Source organism: Peromyscus eremicus, chromosome 23 (genome assembly GCF_949786415.1).
Source record: "Peromyscus eremicus chromosome 23, PerEre_H2_v1, whole genome shotgun sequence".
NCBI lineage: Eukaryota > Metazoa > Chordata > Mammalia > Rodentia > Cricetidae > Peromyscus > Peromyscus eremicus.
Window position 1 is genome coordinate 35,888,589 of NC_081438.1, and position 12,762 is coordinate 35,901,350.

Sequence of the window (12,762 nt, forward strand, 5' to 3'; positions counted from 1 at the left end):
AGACCTATTACCCCTAAGGAAATAGAAGCAGTTATTAAAACTCTCACAACCAAAAAAAGTCCAGGGCCAGATTGTTTCAGCACAGAAATCTACCAGAATATCAAAGAAGAGCTAATACCAATACTCCTGAAATTGTTCTGAACAATAGAAATAGAGGTAACTTTGCTAAACTCTTTTTACGAGGCTACAGTTACCCTGATACCCAAACCACACAAAGAGACAACTAGGAAAGAGAACTACAGGCCAATGCCCTCATAAACATTGATGCAAATATACTCAATAAAATACTGGCAAACCAAATCCAAGAATATATCAAAAAATCACCCACCATGATCAAGTAGGTTTCATCCCAGAGATCCAGGGATGGTTCAACATATGAAAATTTGTCAATGTAATCCACCATATAAACAAACTGAAAAACAAAACAAAACAAAACAAAAAAACCCCATGTGTTTCCCACTTTGTAATGTGGGAAAAACTTCTCTCTTTTAACTAATTCCTCCCTTCTTAAATTCCCAATTGTCGCACCAAATCGACCAACAATGACAATTCAGATGATGATGAAATGTGGGGCTGACAGCTCTGCGTAGAGAACAGTATAAACCTGAGAGGTTTTCAGAGCAGCTACCTAGTGTGGCATCCGCCCGAGCAGTGGGTCCTGGGAAAGTCCAAACCCACTGGGAGAGGAGAAGCCAAAGGACCAGATGTCTGCATTGGGGAATACACGAAACGGCTAACTCCTGTGCTTTTTGGAGCTCAAAAGCCCATGGAGTTTGCTGCAGGTAGGTTGCAACAGAAAACTCCCAACTCACTCAGAGGCTTGAGGAGAAGAAAGGAAAACCTTAGCTGGTGGGGTAGTGATTCCAGCTGTGTGCAGCTCCGGTGTTTGCCAGTGGCTGCAAAGTGACAGGCAAGCGGCTTTCTCATAAACTTGTGCCCCACAAGTTGAATGCCAGATGTAGTGTGAATTCTAATTGGTCTTTTTTTTTTTTTTTTTTTTTTTTTTTTTTTTGGTTTTTCGAGACAGGGTTTCTCTGTGTAGCTTTGTGCCTTTCCTGGAACTCACTTGGTAGCCCAGGCTGGCCTTGAACTCACAGAGATCCGCCTGGCTCTGCCTCCCGAGTGCTGGGATTAAAGGTGTGGCCACCACCGCCCGGCTCTAATTGGTCTTAATAACAAAAATCTGGAGCCAGTATCAGGATAAATGCTGAAAGATCAGGTAGACAAAGGAGCAAGCCACAGCCACCTCTTACCTCGCCAACTCCCCAGCCTGAAAGGGAGGCCAAGCACCTGTCTCCACTCACCTTATAGTCCTCTCTCCACCCAGCCATATCACTTCCTGTTTCTTCCTCCCTAGTGCTGGGATTGGAGGCATGTGCCTCCCAAGTACTGTGAGAGATAAAAGGCATGAGATCCAAAGTGCTGGGATTAAAGGTGTGTGTCACCACTGGCTGGTCTCTATGGTTAACTAGTGGCTAGCTCTGCAGTCTGATTTCCAGGCAAGCTTTATTTGTTAGAGCATAAACAAAATATCACCACACATGCATAAACACATAAGCCCTCTCTCTCACACACACACATACACACACTCCTAAAATGAATCTTTTAAATAAAAAGTCATGTCTTCCCAGCATAAATAAATATAATAGTGACAACTATTTGTAAATACAGACAACTGCTGGACTCATTAACCTAATTAAAAATATCCTTTAAAAACAGAGAAAATATTCTTTTTTGTTATTTTTTTTCCATTTATTTTACATACCAACCACAGTTTCCCCTACCTCTCTCCTCTGATTCCTTTCCCTTACCTACCTTCTACACCCCACATCTGTTGGAATTCCTGGCCACTCTCCCTTGGCCACACGACCACACATGTGCTGTCCAATGGCCAAGCAAGAGGCTTAGTCAACCTGGGGCTTTACCTCCTATGTAATCCGTGCACTGCGTGGTCACATAATTTGCACACAGCGTGATCATGTGGTAATCTATCCACATGCATGGCGTAGCTACATAAGCCCTTATGCGCATGTGCGGGGGAATCCATAAAAAGCAGGTCACAGACTCCTCTCCACTCTTCTTCCTCTCTCTCCTTGCACGACCATTTCCATAGGCCTAAGCACATCTTTCCTTAATAAACTCTTATCGTGGGCTTTGTTGTGCCTTGTGGCTTTTCTTGCACAGTAAACAGCACCACTTAATGAATAACACAGCACCGCATAATCATAACTAACATTGGTGCCAAGACAAAGCATGTCCTCCCAGCACTCTGTGACCAGTTCCCCGTACCGAGGTTTTGCCCTATCTATGACTGCCCACTTTTTCATTTGCTCAGTCACCAGACTACTTCACACAGCACCGGCTGCTTCAATTGGTGAGTTCTCCATTTCCAGTCAGCATAAACTAGTTTCAATCTTTAGCCATTTTCCAAACTGCAGCCTGAGGTATATTTCTCGCTGTCAGATCCCTGGGGTGTCCTCAGGCTGTGCACACATCACCTCAATCTCTCACTTGATGAAGCATTGAATGCTTCAGACTCCCAGAAGGTCCTCATGCTGCATACGCCCTGGCCCTCATACCTCTGCTTGACTTAAGCATTGGGTGAATTGTGCCAATCACAGATCCTTCCTTGATCTCGGGGATGCCTGAGATTACGGTCTTGTTTTTTTAGTTTTTTAATGTTTTTCTCTCTGCTGCAGTCATGGGACATAAGGCTTCCACCTCTTAGTCCCACTCCTCCCCTGAGAAATGCCTTAAATATCCCTTAGATAACAATAAAAATGACCACCTAATGGCTCCTTGCACCCCAATATTTCATGGGAATTATATAACTTCTGCCAGCAAATGAGCAAATGAAGAGTTACCTTATCCCCAAGCTTTGTTTACCAAAGCTTTTTCCTCCCTCCTTGATTCCTTCTCTCCTGCCCATGTGCTCCTAGCCATGCAACCTGAATCCAAGGAACCTCCACCTACCTGACCTACTGCTCCTGCTCCTTGAGCACCTGCCCTTTCGGCTCCTCCCTTAATCCCCTCCTCCTCTCCAATATCGGTCAGGCCGCTTCTACAGCCCCACTCTGGCTCCCACTTTCACTCTTCCTGTCACTCATTCTTGAGCTGCCCTGAGGAGCACAGGCAGGTCTGGGAACAGGCGAGGACACATGCAAATGAGTTTCAGCAAACTAATTCTGCCCATCCACCCGGAGCTGAGGCGGTTCCCGATCAGGACCCACATTGGGATTATAATGGCCTGGGTGGCTCTCTAGCTAGAGATCAGTTTATGACCTGACTCCTGGCAGATCTTCCTAAGGCTACCCTCAAACCAGTGAACTATAAAAAGCTAGAAAACTTAATTCAAGATAAGAAATAAAATCCATCTCATGTCTCCCAGAGCTTCCCCTACACCAGGGCTAAACTTAAGCATCTGGAGAGGGGCCCTCCCAAAGGCAGAAGTCTTAGTGGTGGCATTTAAGGTGTACCATGGGAGAGATGAGAAAGCCCATAAACAGAACTGCCAAATGCTGGCACAAGCTATCTGACTGGCAGCCCGAAGCCTCCAGGTCCCTGTTTTAAATGTGATAGAGAAGGCCACTGGGCTTTTGGGTGCCCTGCCCCATGTGGGCCACCATCTGGGCCTTGTCCGAAGTGCCACCAAGAGGGACATTGGTCAGCTGACTGCCCCCATACACTTAGTGGCATAGGGACATCAAACCAAGACCACCCTCCAGCGACTTCCTAGGCTTGGCCATGGGTGAGTATTGAAGGTGCCATCTGTCACAGGGAACCCAGGATAGTCATTGCAATATTGGGGTGATCCATTTCCTTCCTTTTGGATACTGAGCCACTCAGTCCTGAGGGAGTTTTTGGGTCCCACCTCTCCTTGTTTCCCTATTGTCAGGGTAGGGGGACAGCCTTACCCACCTCACCAGATCCCGCCACTTAATTGTATTTTCAGGGGTATCCCTCTCACTCACACATTTTTAGTTGTGTCAACCTGCTCTGTGCCCCTAATGGGAAGAGATTTTATAGCTAAGGTAGGAGCTTTTATTTCATTTGCTCCCCCCATTTGCCTTATTACAGACTCATCAGCTTCAAGACACCCTCCTGTCTCTACTGACCATATTCTGTGACATCATCTTCCCTCTGTGTCTCTAATAACATATTTAAATCTCTAATTAACTACTCAGCTAATTGTTACAGGACCACCCTAGAGCCAGAGGCCAAGGACCATCAACTATATCCAGGTGGTAAGAAACAGTAACAGTTCAGAGGTATTTACAGCCCCAGACTCAAAAGGGTTTGGACTCTGCTAAACTACTAAGAAAACAGGTGCCTTGAGGTTTGTCTTAGATAAGACTTACTTCAGGTAAAAATTAAAAGAATGTTCCAAGTCTCTCAGTCTCTCTCTCTCTCTCTCTCTCTCTCTCTCTCTCTCTCTCTCTCTCTCTCTCTCTCTCTCTCTCTCTCTCTCACACACACACACACACACACACACACACACACACACACACACACACTAACCAATATAGCAGAGTACCAAACATTATAATATCATGACTACCACCTCAAGATTTTAAATTCCCTGTGGCTGCTGCCTGACATGTTTGTAAATTCTTCCGAGATCCAGAGCCAGCTTGAATCCACCTGGACAAGTCGTATCCACTTCAGCAGTACCTTGTCAGACCCAAAGAGCCACAGAGCCTTAAACAGTGAAAGGCATTGGATGATTCCCAAAGCAGCTGAGGACAACCCACTACCTCAGGATGTCTGGCTACCCCAAAAGCCCCCTTCCCTACCCCCAAGAGTTAACCAATGCCCACAGAGTCAGCAGCAAGCAGTTTCAGGAAACACAGCAACCCCATTCCTGTTCATCTGCCATTTTTTTTTATAGTAAGCAAAGCATCTGGAATGTTGGAATTCCTGGCCATTTCCCCAGCTACATGACCACACATGCGCTGTCCAGTAGCCAAGTAAGAGGCTTAGTCATCCTGAGGCCTTACTTCCTACATAATCCATGTGCTGTGTTTTGTGCACATAATTTGTGCACAGTGTGATCATGTCATAATCTACACACATGCATGGCATAGCTATGTAAGTCCATATGCACATGTGGGGGGGGAATTCATAAAAATCAGGTCACAGACTCCTCCCCTCTCTTCTTCCTCTCTCTCCTTGCATGACCATTACCATAGGCCTATGTACATTTTCCTTAATAAACTCTAAAGTGGGCTTTATTGTACCTTGTGGCTTTTCTCTCATAGTAAAACAGCACCACATAATAATAACAAACACCATCCACTCCTCCTCTGCCTCCATTCAGAAAGGGTCAAGCCCCATGGGAGAAACTATTTTTTTTTACATTTCCTTGAGAATTTTATACATGAGTCCTGTATTTACATCATTTCCACCTTTCTTTCGCCTCCTTCCACTCCTCCAATGACCCCACCCCCTCTCAACTTCATAACTTCATCCTGCTAAGCCCACTTAGTGTTGCTTGGGTATAACATCAATTTAGTGTCATCAAGGGGTGACCACTTGCAGGGGTGTCTACTCAGCCCACAAGCCACACAAAGTCAAGGGTAACTCTGAATTCTGCCCAACACAAAATCCTATACTTGTTTAAAGCACTGTAAGTTTGGGGCTTTGGGAAAACCACAGTTTCCTGTAACTCAGTTTAGTTCTAGGGAATGCATTTTGTAGATGACGATGTTGTCACAGTGTCAAAGAGCTGGCCTCAGATGATATTTGATACTTTCACCACTAGCACATCCAACTTTTTTCTCTGGACATCTCCCACCCCAAAACTTTTCAAAAATAACCCATCATTTTAAAATAAAGTCTCTCAGTTGACTTTTGCAGTCAAAATGTCTTCATTTCACAATCCAACTTGTGCATGCCAGAATAATCAGGAGGCAAAGTCTGAAAATCTCTGGAGAAAACCAATATTTGTTCTACCTCCCTATTCTGCTTGAACTCAACTAATGTCGTGATAGCGAAGGGCAGGGGAAATGAGTGCATCCAAAAGGTCATTTAGCCAGGATGAACTGGGTTCATGACTTAGAGCTCTAGACCATTAATTAAGACAAGGGCTCCCTTGATAATTAGCAAACATAAATAATCAGCTGTAGAAAGTCAGCAAACATCAATCACTTCTTCTATTTTCTTTAAACTACATTTCCTCGTTTATTAGATGATCATGCCATTTTATGTGTGGAGGTCAGAAGACAATATTGAGGGCTTAGTTATTGACCTTCACCATGGGATCCCCAGGGACAGATCAAGTCCTTAAGTTTGGGTGCAATTGTCTTTACCATGGAGCCACATCACCACCCACACCATTTTTAATATGACAAAATTATGCTATAACATAGCTGTCCTACGTAGCTGTCTTCCTTGGGGTTTCTATTGTTGTGAAGAGATACCATGACCATGGCAACTCTTAGAATGGAAAATCATGTAACTGGGGTGGCTTACATTTTCAGAGGTTTAGTCCATTATCATCATGGCACAACATGGTGGCTTGCAGGCAGACATGGTGGTGGTACAGGTAGACATGGTGCTGGAGACAGACCTGAAATTCCTGCATCTCCACCCCGAGGCAACAGAAAATAGTGTCTCACTGGGCGTGGCTTGAGCATATCTGAGACCTCAAATCCCACCTCCACAGTGATAGACTTCCTCCAACACCACCACACCCACTCCAGCAAGGCCATACCTCCTAAAAGTGCTACTCCCTTTGACATTATGTGGGCCAATTACATTCAAATTACCGCAGTAATTTAGAGGGACAATTCGGCATAGCGTACAGTCACCTGATGAAGGAATCTCAGTAAAGAGATTTTCCAGAGCATATCAGCCTGTGGGTATGTCCTGGGGGGATTGTCTTGATTATCAGTTAATGTATTAGAGTTCAACCAATTTTGGGCAGCTTCATTCCTTAGGCAGATGGTCCTGGCCTGTATGGGAAAGCTAGCTAAACATGAGTGTGAGCACTCCAGCAAGCAGCATTCCTCTATGGTTTCTGCCTAAAATTCCTGCTCATGTTTCTGTCCTGACTTCCTTCAGAATAGGCTGTAACCAGTAATTGGAAATAAATGACATTTCTTCCCAATGTTAGTTTTGTGTTTTATCGCAGTGATAGAAAGCAAACCAGGATGACAGCCCAGGATGACAACTCACTATGTTGTCCAGGCTGGTCTCAAACTTATGGCCCTCTTCCCTCAGACTTTTCTGTGCTGGCATTATAGTCTATAGTCACCTCACCCAGCTTGCATCCATTTTTGCATCCAGTTGGAAAGAGTACCTAAGGTAACAAGTGGCCATTGTGCCTGCCATCCACAGTGATTTTTCCAGGGGTTCTTCCCAGCCTAGGTCAGGCCCTGGTACTCTAGTCTTATCTTGTGGTTCTCTCTAGAATCTTGAGCCTCTTCTGTTTCTCCAAAGTGAGTCTTCATTTGCCCTGAACTTGGATGCATCTGTGGTGGATAAACAGTAAAATAACATGTGAACAAGACCAGCACAGAAAGAGACATAAGGCCAGGCATGATGGTGCACAATGAGGCAGAGGCAAGTGGATCTCTTTGAGTTTGAGGCCAGCCTTGTCTACAGAGTGAATTCCAGGACAGCCAGAACTACATAGAGAGATCCTCTCTCAAAAGGGGGCACGTGGGAGACACTGGATTTGTAACTCACTGCAAGATGTCTTCAGAGGAACCAGGAGCTTAGGGAAGGCACAGACCAGAGTATCTGAAGTGGCCTGAGAGTGTCAGGGGTCACCAGCATGTCCCTCCACATGCTCTACCATTGAATAGTAGTTCAGAAGATAAACAGAGATGGCATTCCAAGGCTGTGAGAACAGCCCAGTTTAATGACAACTGTTGTCCTGGTTCATTTTGTGTTGATGTCACAAGTTATTTGAGACTGATGACTTATTTATAAGGAGCAGACAGGATTGGTGACTGTCACCAAGATGTGATACTGACACAGGGTCAGGCACTCAGTAGAGCACAGAGGGAGGAGACAGACCACAAGGGAGAAGGAAAGGGACACCTGTGGGAAATGACAGAAGGACTTTCAAGTCGCCACTCCTCGGGAAAATAGCTGAACCTCCACTGGAGAAGAGGGACAGAGAAAGGAGAAGGAAGGAGACATCTGTGCATAATGACACAGGGCATACACGCTGTGGCTCATGGGAGAAAATGGTGTCTGTTCTTCAAGATTGAGGGAGGAAAAACAGAGATAATGGTTATCTGTCCATTTTACTTTTGCTTTTGGTTTGTTTAGGGAAACTTTCTGTTTTTTATGTTTTATTGTTTTATTGTTGGGATGTCTTATTTTTGCATATGTTGGTGTGGGGCGCATGCTCACACAGGGTCACATATGTGTGGGCGCATGCCTGTGGAGGTCAGAAGATGCTGTTGGTTCTCCATAGCTCTCCACTTCATCTGGGGTCTCTCAATGAACCCAAAGCTCACTAGTCTAACTAGTCTTGCTAGACAATCTGGCCCAGGGATCCTGTCTGGCTCTACCAAATGGCTGTCATATCTGCACACTTTTTAGGATGGTTCTGGGGGTCTGAATTTTGGACCTTAGGTTTGCATACAAGTGTTTTGTCCACTGACTCTAATTCACCTCTTGGTGGATGGGTGTGGAGAGGGTTTGTTTGTTTTTCATTTGCCTAGGTTCTAACACCAGGCCCTTCATCAAGTATTTTCTTGGAGTTTCCAGCTTTTAAAATAATATTAATTTTTGAAAATTTCATATATTGAATCTTGACCTTATCCACCTCCCACTTCATCTCTCCTGTGCCCTTCAAGATCTCACTCCAGAGAACAGAGCCCAGATGACCCATTCCTTCTCAAAGTTCCCACTCTGTTATTTAGAAAGTTCAGGTTTCTAACATTTGAGTTTGGAGGATACACACACACACACACACACACACACACACACACACACACACACAGCAATTCCAATTACTCATTATGCATGTCACTTCATGGTTGCAAGCTAAACTGTCTGAACTTGAGCCTGGTGGTGGTGGCACACATCTTTAATCTCAGCATTTTGGAGGCAAAGGCAGGCGGATCTCTGTGAGTTCCAGGCCAGTCTAGGCTACAGAGTGAGTTCCACGAAAGGCACCAAAACTACACAGAGAAACCCTGTCTCGAAAAACCAAAAAAAAAAGTGTCTGAACTTTAATTTTAGATATGGATTATAATAAAATAACCCAGTTACAACATGCTAGGTTTTAGTGGGGAGAGAGAGAGACAGGAAGGGAGCGCGGGGGGGGGGGGGAGAGTTTATGTGTGTGAGTGCACACATGTGTAACAAACATATTCAGGTTATGTGCCCAAGAGAGAGTGTATGTATGGAGGCCAGAGGACAACATCAGACTTTTTTTTTTGAGACAGTCTCTCACTGACTGGAATTCATCAAGTAGGTGGGACCGGGTAGCCAATGAGCCTCAGAAATCTGCCTGTCTCTATCTCCCAGTTCTGGGATTACAAGCAAATGTCACTGTGCTGGCTAGTTTTATGTCAACTTGACACAAGCTAAAGTCATCAGAGAGGAGGGAGCCTCAATTGAGAAAATACCTCCATGAGATTGGTTTGTAGACAAGCCTGTAAGGCATTTTCAGAACTAGTCGGCGATGGGAGAGGAGTGTGGATTGTGCCATTCCTAGGCCGGTGGTCCTGAGTTCTTTAAGAAAGCAGGGGGAGCAAGCCATGGGGAGGAAGCCAAGAAGAGACCACCTCCATGGCCTCTGCATCAGCTCTTGCCTCCAGATTCCTGCCCTGTTTGAGTCCCTGCTCTGGCTTCCTTTAGTGATGGACTACAATGTAGAAGTGTAAGCCAGATAAACCCTTTCCTCTGAAACTTGCTTTTTGTTACAGTGTTTCATCACAGCAATAGAAACCCTAAGTCAGTCACCATGCTCATTTTTTTTTTTCTGGTGGATTTGGGTTATCTAACTCACACATGCAATGTAAGCATTTTACCAAATGAGCTTGTGCTATTGGCATTAAAAATCTGACCCTGAGCCGGGCGGTGGTGGCGCACACCTTTAATCCCAGCACTCGGGAGGCAGAGGCAGGCGGATCTTTGTGCGTTCGAGGCCAGCCTGGTCTACAGAGCGAGATCCAGGAAAGGCACAAAACTACACAGAGAAACCCTGTCTCAAAAAAAAAAAAATCTTACCCTGAATAGTCAGCAGGAAGCTTGAGACTGGGTAGGGCCCTCAGCACATCAGTGGATTCTACAGGTACCAGAGTACCAAGTCTTTTCTGTTCGTTTATGATTTTGAAGACAAGGTCTTGTGTAGTCCAGCCTGCCTTCAAATTTGCTATTAGCTGAGGGTGAGCTTGAACTCCTGATTCTCCAACCTTGTAGGTACAGAGGTTACAGACATGAGTCATCCAGATCCAGTGCCAAGTCTGATGATATTAAGAGAGTGAGACCTTGAAAGAGGTAGAGCCTAAGGAGAGGCCTTCCTTGGGTGTCCCTGCATTCTGGCTTCCTGTCTTACCCAAGGAACCTTGAGATTCAGCTCCTTGCTTCCCACCGGATCAACTCTCAGCTGCAACCATGGTTCATATTGGCTGAAGCATGGTTGATTCGGGTGGCAGACAGAAGCAATTCCACGGTGTCTGGTCTTTCAGAATCACAGAATGTAAGAGCGATGGAATCATGGAGGCTTCCCCCAACATTTCAAGCAAAGCCTGGGCGGTCAGTCAGATGTCTGCTGCAGGATTGGAGCTTGTAAAGAAGGCCCCCAAATGGGTGATGCCTGTTAGAGGTGTGCAAATGGAGCTGAGAGCTGTACCCAAGAAGAGGCAGAGCAACCTGTAATGTGGTGTACCTACCTAGGAAAGCTACAGGTGGTGTAGGAAGCCAGCTCAGTCAAGTGGGCAACAGTAGAGCCTCTGACAAGCAACATCACTGAGGAAGAGCTGTCCAAGGCCTTGTGACCCTGCTGCAATGTGCACAGAACATCATTCTGGGATATTTAGGATTTAGTGCTTGCCTTAGTAAGTTTTGCCTGCTGCCCTCTCCTTGTACCTTAAAGTATGCAACAACTTGTTTTTCAGTTTTCACACTGATAGCTAGGCCGTTTGCCATGAGGCTCACAGGAGACTTTGAACTTAGGCTTTTGAGCAATGTTGGAATAAAACAAGACTTTTGAACTATTGGCATGAAATAAGGGCACTCATGTTCTGATATCAACATGAACATAAGGGCCAAGGACAGAATGCCAAGGTTTCGTTGTGGTTTATTCCTCCATGAGCCTATGTGTGGGAAGCCTGTCTCCCAGTGTTTCAATGTTAAGCAGTAGTGGGACCATTTGAGACAGAACCTATTGACTCTAAACTGGACATCTGCATCAACCTCCTCTAAGACTCAGGAACATCAAAGAGGATGGGTACGAAGAATGTAAAGCCAGAGAATGGAGAGGAATGCTATGGACCCTATGTTCCAGACATGACATAGCTGTTGCATTCATGAACTCACAGCAACTGTCGATACCTGAAGAAACCCTTTCTGGGCCCATCCACATCTCATCATGGGGTGGGTGGGTGGGTCTCACAGGGTCCACCATTCCCTAAGGCTAAAGATGGCTGAGGGAGGAGGAGGATTTTCTTCAGTGCTGTAGTGACTACTAAGTTGTCCATGCTCCAGCATATCGCATTCCACCCACACTCTGGCAAGAAACTCCAAATAAGCACAAATAGCTATGAAAGTGGGAAGTGGCGAGTGAGGAAGAAGAGGTTTAGCAGGAGAGGGCAAAGGAGGTTAATTGGACAGTGAAATGACCAAATTTAATTAACTCAAAATAAACTCAGTGAGTCACACACACAGCAACAGACATGAATTGGGAATTGGCTAATGAGGAAGAAGAGGTTTAGCAGGAGAGGATGAAAGAGGTTAACTGGAGTGAGAAATGACCAAAATTCATTATATGCATGCATGAAATTATCAAGGAATAAAGTATGGATAGACAATATTTTTAAAAATATTTTATTTGATTTAATATTTACACATGTATATGTTTTCCCTTATTTTTTTTAGTAATTTCATACATGAGTACTGTATTCACATAATTTCTACCCCCTCTTCTACACTCCAATTCTATGTCCCCACTACTTCCTCTCATGTTCACGACCTGTTCCTCTATAATTATTGCTGTTTTACACACACACACACACACACGTATATCCAACTAAGTCCATTTAGAGTTGCTGGTTTGTATATGTGTTTAGGGCTGACCAATTCCAATTGGATGACCTATCAGGGGCTCAACCTGGAGAAGACTGATTCCTCTCAGCACCACTGATTGCCTGTAGCTTTTCTCCTAGGGGTGAGGCCTTATACAATTTACCCATTCAAAATGGATGATAGCTGGTGTTATCGTTATTGGGGTCTTGTGACAGCAGCCTCAGGGTTGAGATTTCACAGGTGGAGCATCCTTGTCACACATAGAAGTCACTATGTAGCATCAGTTGTCTTGGTTCTCTGGCTCTTACAGTCTATGGTTCCTGAGCCTTACATAGAACTTGCATTACAAAAGTAATATAAATATAAAATATAAAACCACCCTATGGTCACTTCCTCTGCATTTGTTGTGGATTTTTGTAGAAGCCTCCACGTGCTGCAGAAAGAATCGTCTTTGATGAGGGCTGAGAGCTACACTTAGCTGTGGGTATAAGCACTCTTAACCCATGAGTCTTCTCTCCAGCACTAATTGAATCATTTCATGTAATTTGCAAT